We start from the raw sequence: 17,791 nt of genomic DNA, 5'->3' as shown, positions 1-17,791 counted from the left end.
AATTCTTTTCCACATAAATGGAGAGTGGTTCTGTCACCCAACCCTTCTCAGATACTATTGGACACATAGGTGGACACGCAACATTTTTGTGTACTTTAGGCAAACTATACATCATAGGAACAAGTAGCTGTTTTAACACAAAATATTGTAATAAATTCTCATTAATCATGCCTCTCATAAGCATGTCAAAAACATAAAATGATACTTTTTCAATAATACTATTCACAATAGGCTTAGATATGCATAAATAAGTTTTATCATCACACAATAATTTCCCTATTTGTGCCATGTACATTTCCCTATTTAACAGCACTATGCCGCTGCCTTTATTGGCTGGTCTAATCTCTAAAGATTTCATAACTTTCTGGTTCTCTTAATGCAGCATATTCATCATAGGTCATATTATAATACTTAGTTTTCACACCAGTTTCGTATTCTTTCCTTCTTTGCCTTTCACAAATCTCAACAAATGCATCCACCTTTACATGTAGTGGAGTGCTTTTAGAATAAATTTCTTTTTGTCTAGCTGTGTTGGTCTGGTACTTTTTTGTTTTACTTTATCTGAGTTTGTATTAGCACCAGTCCTTTATCGAAGTCCCATTTTATTTTTATTTGTTGATTTACTGTGTGATTTGGGAGGAGAACATGGCAGAAGGCAATGATGTGGAGCTGGCACATAACCCTGAGATGAGAACGTCCTTTAATAGTAGAGTGAACACTTGAATAGGATAATGAATGTAGCAGCGAATCCACTACTTGATAGAACCACGGCCTTACAAGAATTAGTGGCTGGAGATACTGATGAAATGCATCTGTTGTTTCTAAGTAAGTTCAAAGACTTGAGGAATAGACTGTATAAGTTTAAAAGCTGCAGTGTCAGTGTTTCCACCTTGAAGCATCACTGAAATATAGAGTGATATCAAGGGGGTTAAGAATTCAAAACATGCCGAGTTATGGGGACGCTTATCCGGACTTGTTACTGAAATGGCAGTTGCTAAATCTGAGATTCAGCTGTGAGTATATTCAATTGCTAACTGATTTATTTCTTCCACAATTTAAAGAAATACAGAAATAACTCAATATGCTACAAAATGAGATATATGACAATTTTTCTGCAGAGGTTATATGTGATAAGCTGGATACCCTACATAATAGTGTTATGGCTTATGAAAAGAGACTCCAGCTAAAAAAGATTAAAAAACTACAGTGGGATATCCATTATTTCTCCAGTGGAGCATTTTTTTCATGGGTGAAGGCGAGTAGAGCTAATTTAGTTCCTGCCAGTATTATTGAGGGGGATAAAGCAGCCACTAGATTGTGAATTTAATGAGGCAGGAAGTTCCATGGCTCAGAATGGGTTAACTGTTGTGGGAGGAGCCACAATGAATCAAACCAACTGCCCTAAGATGAACGGAAGCAGGAAAGAGATGATGGTAATGCATCAACTACACAGATAGAAAGTGCCAAATGCTGAAGCAGTGGTGCATTTTTCTGAGTTTGTGGCTCTGAACTCAGAGAAAAGAACAGCGGCAGCCACATCATTCAATCTGATGAATCCTTTGCCCATCAAAGAGAGATCTCAAAGTTTGAGAAGGAAGGGCAGGAAGAACGCAGAGATGGCAGTGAAAGGTTTGGTTTTAAATATTTCTTCAACAGAATTAACACCTATACAGCTATCCTTCTGAATAAAGGTCTTTCCTTTATTCTGGCCCAGAAAGCGGATTTAGTTGACATTTTGAAAGATTTAAAACTGTTTGGTAGAGCATTAACATTAAAGATGATGTTCCCAAGCAACAATGATAATGACACTGATATTTTTAAAAAAACGAGTACTTATATTCCTCCACCACATGTACAGGTGGATGCATTTGTTGACATTTGTGAAAGGCAGATAAGGAAAGAATATGAAACCGGTGCAAAAGCTAAGTATTATAATACAACCTCTGATGAATATGCTGCATTAAGAGAACTGAAAGTTACGAAATCTTTAGAGATTAGACCAACCAATAAAGGTGGCGGCATAGTGGTGTTAGATAGGGAAATGTTTATAGCACAAATGGTGAAATTGTTGTGTGATGATAAAATGTATTTATGCATATCTAAGCCTATTGTGAATTATTGAAAAAGTATCGTTTTATGTTTTTGACATGCCTATGACAGGCATGATTAATGAGAATCTATTTCAATATTTTGAGGTAAAACAGCAACTTGTTCCTATGATTTATAGTTTGCCTAAAGTACATAAAAATGTTGCGTGTCCACCTATGTGCCCAATAGTATCTGGGAAGGGTTGGGTGGCAGAACCACTTTCCATTTATGTGGAAAAGAATCTGCACCCTTTATTGGAAGAGTGTAGTACAGTCCTTAGAGACACTAAATGTTTTTCACAAAAGTTGTACGCCGTTACTTCTAATATAAATAGTGATTACTGCCTGGTAACTATGGATATTGAATCCCTTTGTACAGTGAATCTCAGTGCTTGGGGAATTGAGAACATCAGGAATTTCTTGAATACTAATCACTGTTTTACGAATGAGAAGACTAGTTTATTATGTGCTCTAGAGCTCATTTTAGAGAACAATGTTTTCTTATTTGAGCAGAGTTTCTATGTACAGAAGGTTGGCATAGCTATGGGCACAGCATGTGCCTATAGCTACACCAACCTTGTGTTATTACAATGGAAGAAAGACACATTGTTCCAAGCTGTTGAATTTTGTGAACACATAATATGGTATACACATTTTGTGGACGATATTTTTCTTCGATAGAAGGGATCGATTGAGACATTAGAGAGATTCATAGAATATCTACACCAGTCCACAGACTTTCTAAGATTTACTTATAAACATTCCATGGAAGAGTTAGAGTTTCTTGATGTTATGGTCAGAAAAACAGAGTTAACTTTAGTAGAAACCAGCATGTACAGGAAACCAATTCGTAGGAACAATTTATTGCATAGGAATAGTATGCATCCTAGACACATTTCCCAAAATATAATTAAAGGACAGTTATATAGAGGTATGTGATTGCATAATGATGATAGACAACTGGAATTAGCAAGTGCTTCTCTGAAAAAAGAATTTTTACATAGAGGCTATCGTGAAAAAGAGGTAGACATCTGTATCATTAATGCACGGAAGGAAAGAGGGGGGAAATGCAGACCGTATTAGGCAGAGACAGTAGTTTTAGAAGACAGCATGGCAGAGAAGGTTGGAGGGACCCTCAGGTTCCCTCTAGCGATGTTAATAGATTTTGTGATATTATCATAAATAACTGGAATATTTTGAATACCATAGATGAACTGAAAAATGTTGTAGATACTGTACCACAATTCTCTTTCAAAAATAATAAGTCATTGAAAAGACATTTTTGTTATAACGCATCTAATTTTAATGAGAGTTTGAGATTAGAAAGGATGAGAACTTACAAATGCAGGAATTGTGCAGCATGTAGATACATTCACACAGGAGCCAATTACATACATCCCTATACTAAATTTAAGATAGAAACATATTTCTATGCAGACTGTAGGACTAGTAATGTTGTTTATTTTAGTTATTGCCTAAATTGACTTGCCTTTTATATAGGTAAAAGTAATAGACAATGTAGAGAGAGAATTTTAGAGCATTACAGAGACATTAGGAATGGCAAGGACAACAATGATCTAGCCCAACATGTGATGGAGCATAGTACAGAACAAAGTATTTTTAAGTTTCTGGTACTAGAAGTAATATCTGAAGGTTTAAGAGGAGGAGACATTAAAAATCAGACAGAAATAGCAGAACAAAGGTGGATTCTCCTTTTTAATGCAGACAGAGCCCCTGGATTGAATGGGGTTCTTTCATTGCTACCTTTTCTTAAAGCATGTGCCTTGAAACATTAATTCTTGTGATTGATTTTAAACAGCTAGGATGTGTAATATGAAGTTTATAAATTTTAGGATTTATTTTTATACGTAAATTTATACGCGATTTTCATACATAATTGTTTATATATATATATATATATATATATATTTTCTTTTCTTTTTTTTATATACGTATTTTTGTGATTGACTTTTATAGGCGTATTGCATTTATGAAGTTTGTTTCTTTAAGAAGCAGAGTCAGCACAGTTTTAACTGGAGTCAATTATTTTTAATTGACTGTATTCATTGTGTGTTACTGTTTAAGCAGAGCTTGCGTTTTGTAGAGTGAGATGAAGTAGTTTGGATTACTGTGAAAGTGCTTACTTTTTAGAATAAATTTATTTTTCTCTAACTGTGTTGGTCTGGTATTTTTTGTTTTACTAATGCTGAATACCTACTGGAACACTTGCTTATGATGCCCAGAGCCCATAGACTAACCACACTCCAGCATAGCACCACACACACACACACACACACACACACACACACACACACACACACACACACACACACACACACACACACACACACACACACACACACACACACACACACACACACACACACACACACACACACACGCTCATAAATCCAGCAAGGAAAATGCATAAACACCATAGTCTGACAACAGAGTGATAAAACAGCTGCAAAAGGCCCACAGCCACCCCCATACAGTGATGGGTGCAATATCTGGAAGTACAGGTAACTGTTAACATCCAGTCATGACCTAAGAGTTCAGATGAACACACACACTAGCAAATAGGTGTCACACAGACAGAACAAATAAGATGCATGTAGTGTAAATATCAAGCTATGGTGGTCAGTGGATGGTCAAGACATGCTATGCATCAGAGGTTCCCACATACACCTAAAAAAATTAAAATAAGTCATAACCAGTGCCATGTTATATATTAAATTGAACTATAACAGAAAGCACAGAATGTAATAGCTGCTGTCAAGAAAATGAATGCAAACATTAAGTGTTTTCATCTTACAACTGTTTAAAAATACTTCTTCAGAACAAACACACACATGAAGATTAAGTTTCAGAAGCATACACAGGACTCACATTGATTAAATCAGTAAATCAAAAGCAAAATTCAATTTCATTAAACATTTTATTGAAATAAAACAATTTATGCCTGAGAAAACAGTAACATATAATTTAACCTGTCATTCAGCTTCTAGCTTATCTAATTTGGTTTCAGTATTTGTACTTATATGTACTGTGAGATCTAACTTAAGCCAGCCTATTACAACAAGTTTTTATTAATGGTAGTCACTTCATGACATCAAATGTCTAAAGAAAGCATTTTCTTTGATGTAATTTTTAATAGCATTTATATTCTAATAAATCCTTTGATTTAACATTTGAATGTTTCTGCTAATGGAAAAAAGCATTTCTTGACCCATTGAAGGATAGATATACAACTCCCATTGTTAGACAATCATGATATTTTAAGCGGGGGTTAAACACTTGCTATCATTTGCCCACACAATATTTGATCTAAGATTAATAAAACTGCACTGATGGCAAAAATAAACAGGTGTAAGAGCCTGAAGGGGCACCCTTGGCATTATCATTATTGAAAATATTTTAATGGTTTTGTTTTTTATTCTAAGCAGTGGAGTAAATCTAGCAATTATAAAAGTCTCATTGTGACCCTTAAAATGTTCCTGTTTTGCTTCATAGCCAACTTAATGACAAGACAATCAATGCCATAATTATTAACAAATGTGCAATATCTGTCAACTACCATGTTTTACAGATTGGCATCCCCTGGACAATTTCAAGTGTGAGCATCCCCTATAGTGTCAGTTGTCAAAACAGATAAAATCTTAGTTGCCCTTTTGGTTTTCACTTCATCTATTTCTTTTTGTACCGAAGTGGTATCACAGCCAATTTCATAAGAAATATGAATTAAGTATCTATCTCTTTAAGAAAGGTGTTTTTATCAGATGCCAACCACAAAATCCTGACAGCTTGTCCATTTTATGACTTTTCTCTTTATGAAACAGGGTGAATACTGCTAACATGTAACAACAATTTGGACTTCAAGAGAAAGTTGAACTAAAAGTAACACTGTCTTTATCAAATTTTAACAGTGACATCCAAAAAAAATAAATACTTTTATCAGATAATTATTCACATATCTAAAATGATCAATAGTATTACATATTTTAAAAATGCTTTAAACTAGTAAGTGGACATGGCTTCTGCCTACATAGACTCTGTCAGGATTCCCATGTGGTGCAACATGGAGTGCAAAATCTCTTTACCTGTACTGCAAAGGGATCATCAAGACTCACATGTGGTGCAACATGGAGTGCAAAGTATTTCTACCCATACTGCACAGGGATCATCAGGTACAGCTTCATGGGATTATGAGGACCTCTTTATGATGCTGATACCTGTAGGTGAACCAACAAGACTTTTTTATGAAGCTGATACCTGTAGGGAAACCAGCAAGATCCCCTCCATCAATGGCAAGAATAGGTTAGGGTCATCTTTTTATTGCAAGCATTCTGTTGTTGTATTGTCACTGAATAGTAGGCCTACCACACATAGCTGTAATTGCTTTCTGCTGTCATGGATATACTGTGCTTATCACAGTTTGTTTGATGTCTTGCAGTATCGTATCACAGAAGACTGAAAAAAATTATATCACCTAACAGAAGAGGCAGGCAGGCTGTCCAAGTGGTGGGGTAAGTGTAGTTTACTGCTGACAGTGACATAATATTTTAATAAACTCCTCACCACATAAATGAACAACTGAATTTGTATGTTTTTCTTATTCCAGACATGTAATTTATACTATTTCTTTTTCTATTTTCTTTGTCTGCATGACTGTCTATATTGCAGGCAGAGGTTGAGCAGCAGCTACCATACTCAACACTGGTCACAAAGCTGAGCATTGTGTCTCTAGCAGTCCCCAGACTTGTATCCCTGCACAGTAATGAAGGTCAGCCTGTTGAATTGCACCTTCATGTCTCACTGGTGGTATCTGTTGATACTCTTCTGGATGGGGAGGTGAAGGTTCCTCATTTGAGAGTTATAGAGGTGCCCTCATTAGTTACCTGTTATGACATGCAGCATCTGCAGGGGAGCTGAGATGAACTGTCGGCACCACTGAGTGCCTCCTCTTGTCACAAGCAGACAGGAGCCTGCTCCAACCATTGGTGTATGAGAGAGGGAGATTCTCCTTGATGTCCGTTATAGAGGTGAATGTGATCGTGGGGTTCACTCCTGGGCTGATTTAGCAGGGCTTCCTGACTATTTCTTTCCTCAATGATAGTCCTTTTTCTTTATTTATTTTATATGTGTTGCTACCCATCCCCTGTCTATAGCCCACTTATCTCCATCACCAGCTGCCTACCTTTGTGGGTCTGTGAATCCCCATTGTTGTTTTCTGTTTATGTGTTCCTGCATTCCTTGCTGGTCTTTCTTTCATTGTTGACTGATTGACTGGAATGGTCCAAAGTTCCTATTCAGCCATGACCATGGTGTATTTGTACAAATTATAAATTCAAGTAAAATGCAGTAATGGCATACAACAAAACTGAATTAAACTACAGTAATTGTATACTTCGGACAATGAGTTCAACACAGCAATGGAGGATACATACAACAATCAAGGCACATGAAAGTAATTTAGCATATTATATTGTGATAAACTTAACAGACAAGTTGGTGTACTACCCCATGTTGACAAGAGAAGCCGGGAGAACATTACTTAAGTGTAGAGAGGGTATGTCAGCATTATGTATATATATATTTTAAGGTTGATTTAGCAAAATAGTTAAAAATGGAATATTTACATTACGGACTTTTATTGCATGCCTTAAGATAAGTTTAATTATAAGTTTCAGTGTAGCCTTATATTTTGCTAGACCTGGATCAGAATCTGTGCTCATGTTTGCTTGTTTGTCTCTGCTTCCTTCCATTTACCCTTCCTTTGACCTGCAGCTTCCCCATGAAACCTTCTCCAGCTGCCTTTATTTGGAAAAACAAAAACAATTCAAAAATTAGCAATTATCCCAAAAATGTATACTTTCCCCCAAAACCATTTACCCTTCTTGTTACCCTTCTGTATTTTTCTCTGCTTACTCTTCCCATTTCCAACTGTCCTATCTCCCTGGTACATTCTCATGCATTTAGTAAAATCAGATGGCACTTGCTGTGGTGACACTGTATAGCTTGCCCAATGTGCATATGAAGCAACTGTAGGGTAGTTTATTATTGCAATGACCATTAATTATGAAGCACTATCCACAGCATGACTACACTAAGTCAGTACTCATGTATGTCTAGTCCCCATCTGGCCGCATGCTGAATTAATTGCACTATGTATCATTTTGCAGTCGTGGTATAATTTTCTGAATACTCCTTCTCTGTCACTGCAAACCATTTACAGATGATTAGGAAAACGTAGATATGGCTAGGAAATATGATTTCATAAATAAATGGCTCCTCATTTATGAACATTTAATTTATTTATATAAACTGTAAAATAATTATGAAAGCTGTTTAAACAAACTTTCAAAATCCCTCTTCCCAAAACAGCATTCTGTAAATAAGTGGAGAATTACAGACCAATAGTTAACCTGTTCTTGTCTGATAAATTGCAGAAAAAGCATCCATAATCAATTCCTGCATTTCTTTTCAAAACATTACATTCTCATAGAAAGGCAATATGGTTTCAGACCTAAATACAGTGCAGATACAAACATTAATACTAAAGACATTTAATCCAACACGGAGAAAGATAAACTAAATCAAGCAAAGTTCATAGATTTCTTAAAAAAAAAAAAGCTTCTCAATGCAAATATTTTAGTATCCTAGTATTCAGGCTCAAGGATGCAGGTTTTCTGATGAAATATGCTTATGGGTCAGGAACTTCTTCTATACGAGAATGTTCACTATCAGCTCCGATAATTCACAGTCACACCCATTGACCTTCAACAAGGGTATCCCTTAGACATCTGTCCTGGTGCCCCTTTCTATTCCCATTATTCATTAATTATCTAAAATTTGAGCTTCCTAATTTGGACATTATAGTTAATGCTGATGATGTAGTTAGCGCCAGAGTTAGCTACAAATTATAAATATAAATAAATATAATATAATTACACTAATTAGAAATAAAAGAATAAAAAGGCTCATACATTACCCTAAAACGTTTGAGCTTCCTAACAGACATTATACTTTATGTTGACGATGTAGCTAGCACCAGAGTTAGCTATAAAATATAATATAAATATACTAATTAGAAATATGAGACTTTTTATTATTGTATTTCTTTTATTACTTATATATTTTTCATTGTTTTGTATGATGCTAAGATATATAAAATGGCTGATGAATGGATTTTACAAACAATATAAACTATGCTAATTTAATATCTACTATAGATTTTTAGTATATTGGATCAATTGTTAGAATAATTTCTGCAGTGTACTAAACTGTGCAAAATTTGGGTCCGTACTTTTCAATATTTAATTGGTCAATTAGTTACTAAATGTTTGACAAGTTTTTTTTATTTATTTTCAAAAGTGTATGACATTTTGTATTTAAATTGAATCAATTAATTGATTTTTTTATCATGTGACAGGTTAAGTATTTAAATGAATATAGAACACAGGTACTATTACTTGCTCAGATGAAGACCTGAGGGTATTTGGGATGAAAGGGTATGATAAAAGAGCATGCCACCTGTATTTGCTAAACTGTATTTTTGTATACAGTAAAGTGATTGCATTACATTTGGCTTGGATCCATTTTTGATCAAGCAGAAGCCTTACACAATCTCCTTGGGGTATCTTCTTCCAAAGTCCATCTTGTACCTTTTCAGCATGTCCGCCCTTTGATCCTCCATTATCTTCTGTGCTTTTAGGGAAACAGTTTATTAAGGAAGTTTTACACCTGAGACCTCGTAAAAAGTTTGCTCCTTCCTGGGATCTAAAGTTTTGCTGGAAAAGTTAACCACTTCATTTGTACCTGACAATCAAGCAGACTTAAGGTTCATTACATGGAAAAAATGTTCTTCTTATTACTCTGACATCTGCAACAAAATCATCTGACTTGAAAGCTCTTCTGGTGGGTGAACCTCATCTCCATGAAAGAGCAGATCATTCATGCCAAAAGTTATTTCAGAGTTTACTGTGAATCAAGCTGTTGATCTTCATGTGTTTTATCCAGATGCTCAGAACCAGAGATAAAATATTATACAAATCTGAATTGATTTATCCTTTGTTGACCAGATTAGTCCCACTAGGTTAGTAGCCACTTTTTTGGGGAGACTTGAGATAGTATTTGTACTATTAGGGGAAATTTGGCCAGGGCATCACTGTTGTGAGTGAGAACCATTTTGGACAAGCACTTCCTGTTTACATTCCAGGGCAGGGAGGGCCTAAAGAAAGAGGAAGACAGATGGAGAGAGGGAATGAAATGACGGACTGGTGAATGAAATGAAAGAGAAAGCAAGTACTAAGACCAGAAAATGTGCACAGCATTCTGTGGAAATGTTTCAAAAAACCTGTTTGATGGAGATGACTCAGAAAATGATGACTGTATAATTACAGTCAGGAGAGTTGCATGATGATTTACTGACAGAAATGGTGGCACAGAGTGAGTCACAAAATGAAGGAGATGTTTCCTGGGGGTATAGTTATGGAGAAAATACAAAAAGAGGATGCAGAGACAATCTTGAAAATTTTGATCTATATTACAATACTGAAGGCACTGAACATCGAATGGCTTAAATGCCAAAAATGCGGGACCTTGAAGTCGTTATTGTGGGGGGGGGGCTGCACCCCTCCACCCACGCTAATTATATATACCAACTCTGAGATTGCACTACAGTGAAGAAAGGGCAAATATTCTGATCTTCACTGTACTGCGATCTAACAAAAAGCACATCTTGAACAGCATTTCCAATGTTAAAGCCATTCAGTGTTCAGCCTCTTCGATTTCTTAATAGGAACAAAAAAAATTAGTAATGAAATGGACAAGAAAATATATGCAGAGAAAGTAAAAGAATGCAAAAGTGGAGTAGCAGAAAAGCAGGCATTAAAAAATGAAAAATAGAAGTTCATGGTAAGAATTGAAAGTAAAGAAGGCAAAGAAGTGGGCAGGTATGACGTGTGGGACAATGTAATAGCTCCTTTGGGTGTAAAAGCAAATGAGGTAAGAAGATTTATTCTTATTAACAAGAAGACATTTTGAGACATTATATTTGAGACTATTTTTTCAATGGAAATTTTTCTTGGAGAATATGAGAAAAAGAAAGAATGTAACCCATAGAATTTTTATGTGATAAAATCATTTAACAGGAAAACAAGAAGATTTGTGTAAAATTTGGAATAGAAGTAGAAAGAGAGACTTTGAAAGAACATTTGAAAGCTTTATGTAAGGAATCAGTGGACATTGCAAACGTTTATGACAAAATGGATTTATGGACTGTTGGCTGGGATTGCAATCTTGAGTTAAAAATAGAAAGAGAAAAATATACATATACCAAGCATGATAAATGTGGATGGGAATAGGGGTGTTGTAAAATACTGTGAACAACCCAAAACATGTTTTTTCTTGTTTGTTTTATAGTAAAGAAGGACACTTGACAACTAACTGTGACAAAGATTTCTATTTGTTTGTAAATGGGACATGCTGCAAAAATTGTCACTTGAAATATTATAAATATAACAAAATAGGACATTTATGAATGGATTGCCAAAATGAAAATACAAGTAAGAACAACAAAGAAAGAGAAGACATTTTTGAAGTAGTAGAAATAAAAGAAAAATTATATGTGAAAAAATAATAAAGAGAACATAGGAGAAGGTTTTGAAATAAGTGATGAAAAAGACATAAACTGGGAGGCATTAAAGGAAAAAAGAATTCTGTTGGTAAAAGGGTAAAGAGAGGAAAATTATAATGTAAAGATATAAGTATAAAAAAAGAAAGGAAATGGATTAAAAATGAATATATGCAGCTAATAATTGGGGCTTGGTATGATGGTTAACATGTTTGATTTACAGACACAAGGTGCAGTTCTTTATTTTTACCTTTGGGACAGAAAGTCGTTAAAATGGCCTATTAAGAAAGCTACCATAGTACTTAAATTTTAGAGTTCTTTCTATAAATGTGAATAGTATTAAGAATATAGTAAGAAGAATATGGATTTTGGAGTGGTGAAATTCATGTGATATAGATATAATTATATTAGAAGATACAAAATATTTAACAAATGATGAAAGATTACAAACAGCGAAACTATGGGGGAAATAATAATCTAGAATTTGGGAACTGAAAGATGTTCAGGAATAGCCATATTCTGTAGAACTGCAATCAAGATATTGAATGTAATTTTAACAAAAATGGGAAGATTAACCATTGTAGATTTAAAATGGACAGAAAAAGTATATAGAATTGTAACATTATATTCTTATGCTAACTGCAAAGAAAGGAAAATCTTATTTCATCATATTTTAGACAATGTGGTGATAAATATGAGTATTATAATAACAGGAGACTTTAACTGTGATTAAAGAGGCAAGCATAAAAAAGAAAGGAACTGATATAAGAAAAATGTTATAAGTTAAAACTTATAGACAAAAGTTCATGAACTTACAAAAGGGGTATGTATAGAACTGAAATAGATTGTTTTATAGAATCAGAATGTCTATTTATAGGAGAAGGAGAGATAGTTGAAACAGGATTTTCTGATTATCTTGCAATACAGCTAGAGATAAAGGAAAACAAGCAATATATAAAAAGGGAAAAGGAATAAAAGTGATAAAATGAGAAATCATGGAAGGAAGAAGGAAAGAGATCAGTAACACAGTTATGGAAAGATCAAATTACTATGAGAACATTTTACAAAAAATTGTATGAATGGTGGATGATATTTAAGGAAATATATAAAAATGGTTTTACACTGGTGATATGAAGTGGGAAAAGTATAGAAAAAATAACATATAACAACCCATTGAAAGATTTAGAACATAATGATAGAAAGTACTTTGACAAAAAAATAATAATATCAAATAAATCAAGAAAAATACATAAATTGTTATATAAACAAATGTATTTAGTACAAGGAAAAGGAGAAGGACTATAGAGTTACTTAAGCAGATTAGTAAAGGAAGATAGTAATGTAATGAAAGGTAAACATGTAAAGGAAGAAATAGAAAGAACTTGGCAAAAGATTATGAATAGTATAGTGCAATATGTACAAGAAATGTTTAAAGAAAAAAGAAGGCAGTAAAAAACATGGAAAGTAAATGTTAACAGAAAAAGAGAAATAAAAGCTGGAAAAGGAGATTTCTTTAAATGAGCTAGATAAAGTATTAGGACAAATAAATATAGATTTGGCTGCAGACCCAGATAGCATAGTGAATGAACTGTATAAAAGTTTAAGGAATTAGCAAAAAAAATTGACAATTTTGAATGAATGGTTAATTGAAGGTTTTATGTATAAAAATCACCTTGTAGAATACTTAAAGTTATATGGAAGAAGGAAGATAGAAGACAATTAAAAACTGAAAACCAACAATATTGAATAATAATGATCATAAAATATTTATTTAAATACAAAACAGATTTGAAAATAAAATGGAAAATATTATGAAAGCTAGCATATCTAGTATAAAGGGGAAGGGATGTCAAGAATTATTAATGATAGTTAGAGAGACTGTGAATGATATTATGAACAAAAAAGAAGAAACAAACACCATGATAGGAGACCTTACTAAGGCATTGACACAATTGGACAAGAAATCTTATGATTAATAATGAAGAATAAAAGTGAAACAGGAAATTATGACCAGTTTATAGTAATAATAAAGTAAAAAAAAATGTAAATGGCTGGGTAAGCCAAGAGGTACAAATGAAGTGTAGTATAAGACAGGAATGTCCAATGAGTTGTATACTCTTTGCATTATATGACTGTGAAAGTATGAGAAATAAATTACCAAATGAAGAATCCAGGGTATATAACACTTGTTAAGCATTCCTGTTTTTTATGCAGATAATACTACAATAATTACAAAAAAAAAAAAAAAAAAATTGGCTAAAAGAAGCAATCATTTGCACAAATGAGTCTTTTGAAATGATGAAGGTTGCTTCAACTAAAAAGAAAAGAAAAAGTTTTAGGTGATGTAGAAATAATTGGGGTATATATTTTAGAATGAATGAAATGTTTGTGTTAGGTATAAAATTTGGGAATAGAGATGTAAGTAGAACTCAAAGGGAAAAAAACAATCAAAGAAATATAACAAACCTGTCTTTTCAGGAGAACATATACATTTTCATTTAGAAATAGGTTTATTTGATAAATCCAATACTGATGGGAAAAATAGCATACTTAGCAAGTGTATTTATGTTGCCAACAGTATTTGAAGAGGAATTATTACAGATTTTTTTCATTTATATGGGGTTCTAGACCAAACCCAGTAAAAAAAAGAGTTTTATATGTAAATAAAGATGAAGGAGGTTTAGGGTTAATTAACCCAGTGGTATATGCTGCGTCACTAAATCTGTACAGTGCTAAAGTGGATAAAAGAAAAAAATGAGAGATTAGTAGTAACATTGTATAAATCTAAACATGATAAATGTTTGGGTATGGTAGAAAAGCTGAAAAGAACAAAGAATATATAAATGAGACAATAAAATATTATCAAGAAAAAATCTTTTTTGTGGAAAATAAAAAGTGCTGATACAGAAAAAGATAGAAACGTATGGTATAAGAATGTAATGATAGAACATCATCTCTATGTAAAACCATGGGAAAATCTAACAGACGAAAACATTAAAGATAATAAGAAGCAAATGGTGTAATCAGAAAGCAAATGTGAAGATTTTTTTGTGGAGACTGGTAATTGATAAATTGACAGTAATAGAAAATATGCCATATAGGAAGAAAAGCAATAGAATATGTTTCTGTTGTGAAGAAAAAGAAATTATGTAACATGTTTGACATGTAAAAGAGTAAAAAAGTTCAAGTATTTAAATAGAAGTAAATAATATGTTAAAAGAATAGAAAAAACTTATTTTATGTTGTATGGGTTATATATAATGAAATAATAAATTAAATTGTGTTTAATGGTTAAATAGATTTTAGCAACAATATTAAATTAAATCAGATGGTGGTTATGGAAGAAGGTATGGGGCTTAGCAGGGATGAAAATTTAATATGACTATGTAAACATATTTGTTTCTGTGTGTGTGTATATATATTTATATATATATATATATATATATATATATATATAGGGAGAGAGAGAGAGAGAGAGATGATATATATATATATATACGGATTCATTTTATATCCTCGAAATACGGAAATATCGAAATTCAGTATTTTGAAGCTATAAAGTCAAATTTTTAAAACCACCAAAACTCAGAACCACGGAATTCAAAATCTCGCACACTGAGGATTTTGAATTTCGCACTTCTACTGCACACACACACACACACACACACACACACACACACACACACACACACACACACACACACACACACACACACACACACCATCCTCCCCACACACAAACACAAGCTCTCTACTACATAAAACAGGGGGGCAAGCCCACCTGCACCCTCCCATTTAGGGGGCTGCACTTGTCACACCCCCTACTTAAATATTCTCACTCCAAGTTGGCACTACACACAAACACACACAAAACACCACCACATAAACTATATTCTCCTCGCACATACACATCACAGCAACAAAACACAGTGACACACACCACAGCCCCTACCCAAAACCCTTAACACACACACACACACACACACACACACACACACACACACACACACACACACACACACACACACACACACACACACACTTACCTGAATCCATAACCACAGCAAAACCTCAGAAGCATGAAATTCAAAACCGCCGGTATTCGAGGTTTTGAATTTCTCCCTTCTGAGCTTTCACTGTTCTCAGGATTCCACTTTATGTGCTCGAAATACTGAATTTCGATATTTCAGTATTTCGAGCTTCTAAAGTGAATCCATATATATAATATATATATATATATATATATATATATATATATATATATATATATATACTTCTAAACATTTTGTAAATAAACATTACATTTTTCTATATAAATAAAGGAACACTACTCTTTTTGATAGGTGTCTTGGGATCCTTTACATCCACCTAAGTTACCAACAAATAAAGCAAACAGGGCTTTGATTTAACATCTCATCTGAAGGGCAACCCCCTCCTTGGGCTGCACTACAATGTCAATACTCAGTCAACCTGGTATGAGAACAGAACCCATGGTCTTCTGCAACAAAGTCAAGTGTGCTACCTGCTGCACCATTGATGCTTTCAAATGTGTATAGGTAGCTCAGTTACTGTCTTGACGGAACTAAGTCCTTTAGAAAAGCTGACCAGCCATTTGTTTCTTGTGTGCTGGTTCAAAGAAAGGACATGCCATGTCAAAACAAACTAATACAAATGGTTGTCATCAGCTATTGCCTTTTGTTATTCCCTCCAAAGTAAACCAGTTCCAGGCAGTGCAAAAGATGACTCTACTTGAGTCTTGTCTTCTTTGATGATATTGGAAATGATGGGCCCTAAAAGTATTCTAGAGGCAGCTGCATAGCCCTCTGTATATATCTTTATAACACATTACAAACTGTATTATTTTTCTACATCCAGGACAGGATTTGCTAGCACCACAAACCAGAGTCTCCATTATGCATATCCCTCTTCCACCCAGGTTTAGTAATCAAACTATGTACAATAAAGACTACTTCAGCAGTGAAAATGATGACATAGTGCAGTTGTGTAAGTTGCACTTACTGTAACAGTAGATATTTGAATTCATCAGTGCTACAGTAGCTGCACCCACCTTCCAGTTCTGTATTTTTGTATATAGTTACTTGGTGGGATATAAAGCTATTTACTATTACATGTTTGAGTGGGTCAAGATCTTAACTTTTGTGGAGAAAAGTCCTGAAGGGTCTTCACTCTGACTGCTGATTTTCCCTCCATAAGGCTGGCAAGTCAGCAGTCAGAGTGTACGCGATGAATGGAGCCAGAGCTTTTGGAAGTTAGCCAATTGTGTTTTGGGCAAGACACAATCCATATTGCCTAAAGGCTACTGCATCAGTGAAGAATTTAAACATTTACTGCTATAGGTAAGTGCACCTTGCACAACTACGTTCAGCCTCACTATAGTAACTCTGCTGGCCCTGCTAACATTACCAATCATCTCCATAGCACTTCCTTTATATGGATATAAAAGTCTGCCTACACCACCTTACCAAGCATAATTTTGTCCACTTAAAAGTCTTCAGTCATTCGTCCAGCAAATGAAAACTAATGCTTAAAAAATAAACTGCCAGATCACATACAGATCTTCTTAAGAATAACTACCAAACCACTTAAATCCATCTGTTCCTTCTTAAGTAACTTCAGAACTTTACTAAAAGCGCACCTAAAAGCATGCTGGCTATGCCTTTGCAACTCCTACTCTAATATCACCCACCCCATCCAACCACTACCTTTCTTTCCACTCCACTAACTACCTTGATTATAGCAAGCTCAGATGCTTATAAGCCTAGTGCTTATTATAGAGCAGGAACTTCTTATTGTAACATTTGTTAATGTCTGTTATGTACTTCACAAATAAAGATTCTAGTTGTCTATTGTTGTACTATGTTCTTCATCTGTAAATATGTTGTAAGTAATTGCTATGTTAAATTGTTAATCGCTATGTAATCCAATGTAACTACTGTCTGTTTATTTTAACTTTGGAGCTTTTCTCCCTGGGCCTTTGCTGAAAATGGACCTACGTCCAGTCGGACACTCCTGGTTAACAAATGTAAATAAATAAATAAATAAATAAATA

The sequence above is a fragment of the Protopterus annectens genome, chromosome 2.part2 (assembly GCF_019279795.1).
Source record: "Protopterus annectens isolate FY-2018-M chromosome 2.part2, PAN1.0, whole genome shotgun sequence".
Taxonomy (NCBI): domain Eukaryota; kingdom Metazoa; phylum Chordata; order Ceratodontiformes; family Protopteridae; genus Protopterus; species Protopterus annectens.
The sequence above is the reverse complement of the archived record's forward strand: the minus strand, read 5'-3'. Positions refer to the sequence as shown.